A 3,694-nucleotide genomic window follows, 5' to 3' on the forward strand; every position below is an offset into this window, starting at 1 on the left:
TTTTTCCCCCAATTAAGGGACAATTTAACATGGCCAATCCACCTACCCTGCACATCTTTGGGTTGTGGGGGTGATACCCACGCAGACACGGGGAGAATGTGTAAACTCCACAAGGATAGTGACCTGGAACCGGGATCGAACCTGGGTCCTCGGTGCCGTGAGGTAGCAGTGCTAACCACTGCGCCACCGTGTCGCCCCCTCCATGCTTATATACTCCTAAACTCCTAATACCACCTGCAGTGGAGAAAAAGCAGAGTGAACAAATTACTGCTTTTTGCACAGTACCTGCCCTATGATTCAATCTTGAATGTTGACCTAGCTTTAAATTCTCCGCAAAAAGACATTGCCCTTACTCTCTATTCTATATTTAACCTTGTAGTTTTGGTCCTTGCTTCTGGGCCTCTCAACCATGTGGAATAACCTAATTCTCTCTAAATTATCTCATTCTTTCATTATTTTAAACATTTCTACCACACCCTCTGGTGATCTGCATTTGTTTTAACCAAAACGGAATTAATTTTTCCAAGTTCTTTTTTGCATTATTGTTTCCTGAAACCAGGCAGAATCCAAGTGAATCGACTTTTCCCTTTCTCTCAGCCTCAATACCCTTCCTACAGTGTGGAGCCCAATGCAACACAAGATACTCTAACTGAAATCATTATCAAAGTTTTATATAGGTTGATTATTACCTCTTGATTTTTATATTCTGTACTTCTTTTAATAGCTCCAGAAGGCCATTAGTTTTTATGGCCTTGTCAACTTGAATTGCTTATTTTGCATTCTGTGCTTGCATTGTGCTTGTAGATGAGCAGAGATTGTGAGTACAAGTTTAAAATAATGTTAAAATAAGCACTTTAAGTTGGCAACTTCTGCTGCCTTTTCTTTTAGCCAAATGCATCATTTCATACTAACATTGAATTCAATACTTAGTTAATTCCACCATAGTATTAACATTCTTTTGATCTTTGAAAGAATTAACGAGAGTTCTCATTTTGGTATCAGCTGCAAATTTGATCACATCTCACTTCAGGCTTATATTCAAGTCATTGCCATACACAGCGAACATAAGTGGCCTCAGAACAGAATCCTTTGGAACACCATTACCCACTTCCAACCACACTGACAAACCAACCTCAAGTCGACTTTCTGTTTTTGCCCTTCCATATTTTCCACCCTGAAAGATGTGCAGGTTAGGTGGATTGGCCACGCTAATTTACCCCTTAGCCCCCAAAGGTTAGGTGGGATTACGGGTATAGGGCAGGGGATTGGACCTAGGTAGAGTGCTCTTTCGGAGGGTCGGTGCAGACTTGATGAGCTGGATGGCCTTCTTCTGCACTGTAGGGATTCTATGATTCTACGCTTAATAGGTTTGTATTCCTGAAAGTTACCTAGTCCAGATGAACTTCGTCCTAAAATAAACCCAAAATATGGTAAAAATCTGAACTAAAACTGAAAGTGCTGAAAATACTTGCCAGATCTGGCAGCATCTGTGGAGAGATAGGCTGAGTTAACATTTCAAGATGAATATGAACCTCTTCAGAACTAAAGGAAGGTAGAATGTGATGACTTTTATGCCATTGAAGGGGTGAGAGGGGGAGGAAGAACAAAAGGAAAGTTTGGGATATGAGGAGGGCCGGTGAGATAAAATGACAAAAGATAGAACATAGAACATAGAACAATACAGCGCAGTACAGGCCCTTCGGCCCACGATGTTGCACCGAAACAAAAGCCATCTAACCTACACTATGCCATTATCATCCATATGTTTATCCAATAAACTTTTAAATGCCCTCAATGTTGGCGAGTTCACTACTGTAGCAGGTAGGGCATTCCACGGCCTCACTACTCTTTGCGTAAAGAACCTACCTCTGACCTCTGTCCTATATCTATTACCCCTCAGTTTAAAGTTATGTCCCCTCGTGCCAGCCATTTCCATCCGCGGGAGAAGGCTCTCACTGTCCACCCTATCCAACCCCCTAATCATTTTGTATGCCTTTTTTTTCATAACCAGACAGATAAAAGATTGCAGAAAGCATTGTGTGTGCAAGTTTATTGAGTCTCTGTGCATTCCTCTTCCTTATAAAATATGCAAAACCTTATGTAATCTAATGAACACTTCTTAAAACAGAAAATTGAAACGTAAACACTCCGTCCAATGTTAGCTCTTGAAAAATGTTCATTCTTTCTAACCTCCGAAATGTGCTGCAATCAACGTTTGACTTCCCATTATCATCTTAAACATATTGAGGAATATGTCTTCATGACAGCCCTCAGGTTACTGGAACAGATACATTTCCTTTTTTGGCTTCATTCCTGTAGCAGACACGGCAACAAATAAATATCCTTTCCCAAAAGAGGCTTCAGCCAGCAATTGACAAAGGTCACAGGTCGCCATCTGCTACACCTGGCGGTCCATTTGTCCAATCCCAAATCCACATAGTCTCACAAAAGATCAGACTAATACCAGATGAAGTCCTTAATGTTCAGTTAGTTAGGTTGATAATGATCAAGTTTTGCGATAGTCTTAGTTCCATAGTCGCTAGCCAGAAGAGAATTTTTAACCTAACTTGATAGGAGAAAGTTACGTGGAGCTTTGGCATTCAATGCAATGATTACTATTTTAAAATATTTTAAATCCTTTAAGTAACGTTAGTGTGGGAGTTCTCCGCTTGCTTTGTGCCCTTGCTGACTTCACAGTGACCAGTTTAGCTGACGTGATGGTGGGAATTTCCTTGTAGGTGGCAGTGGACAGACGTTGCGTTCCAAATATAGGCGGGTGGTGCTTAATGGCGTGGGCAAAGGCAGGTGGGTGGGCGATGCCCAACACTGGTTTGTCCTCGGAAATGAAGAGAGGCCTGACAGGAAGATGACGTTCAGTCTCGCGCCTCACCTCCCGAATCAGTTCGTGGAACACATGCTGCACAGACTCAAAATCCAAACTAGCAGACACTTCATAAAATGAACAGTTATATTTGGATGCCAGTGACAGTCCATCAGACTTGCTTACCTGTCTGTATCGCTCCATGTCCAATTTATTCCCCAGCAAAATAATTGGATAGTCATGTGGCAGTCCTTTGGCATGAGTAGAAATTGCATTTAGATGTCAAGGATCAAAAGGCAAAGATTAGTAAATAAACAAAGCAGACTGTGAATGACTGTCTGAAAGCAAAAACATGAAAAACAAGATTAAGACCAGCTCATGGCAAAAAGCAGAATCAAAATGGAGGACAGAGTTCGTGGTCTGAAATTGTTGATCTCATTATTAATTCCAGAAGGCTGTAAAATGCCTTTTAAATGACTCCCATTGCTCTAATGTGGACCTTCCTAAAAGTAGCTGCACAGACTAATCCTATTAAAATCAGCCTTCCCCAAATTCAGAATCATTATTTTCAGTTCATCTTTATACTTTTGCATAACTATCTTAATTCTTACCAAGTTATGGTCATTATCAAGTTTGGTGCCATCAGCAAATTTTGATATTGTACCCTGCACACGCAAGTCAAGGTCATTAGTACAGATCAAGAAAAGCAGTGGTCCTTGTCGTGTTATTCACCCTGGGGTAACACGGACTGCAACAGGATGCAGATGAACTGTAAAGCATACAACAAACGTAGGCGTTGGTTCAATATGATTTATTGAACTTCTGTAACAATGCACACAGCTGGCTGTGGGTTGACACTCTACGACTAAGTGT

At 41.1% G+C, this 3,694-nt stretch overlaps 1 pseudogene; it reads right to left on the bottom strand.

Annotated features, from left to right (window-relative positions):
- Positions 1-2,018: 2,018 nt before the first annotated feature.
- LOC140406747 (ras-like protein family member 12 pseudogene) lies at positions 2,019-3,097 on the bottom strand (annotated as a pseudogene).
- Between the last annotated feature and the right edge of the window lie 597 nt (positions 3,098-3,694).

This window comes from Scyliorhinus torazame, chromosome 2 (genome assembly GCF_047496885.1).
Source record: "Scyliorhinus torazame isolate Kashiwa2021f chromosome 2, sScyTor2.1, whole genome shotgun sequence".
NCBI lineage: Eukaryota > Metazoa > Chordata > Chondrichthyes > Carcharhiniformes > Scyliorhinidae > Scyliorhinus > Scyliorhinus torazame.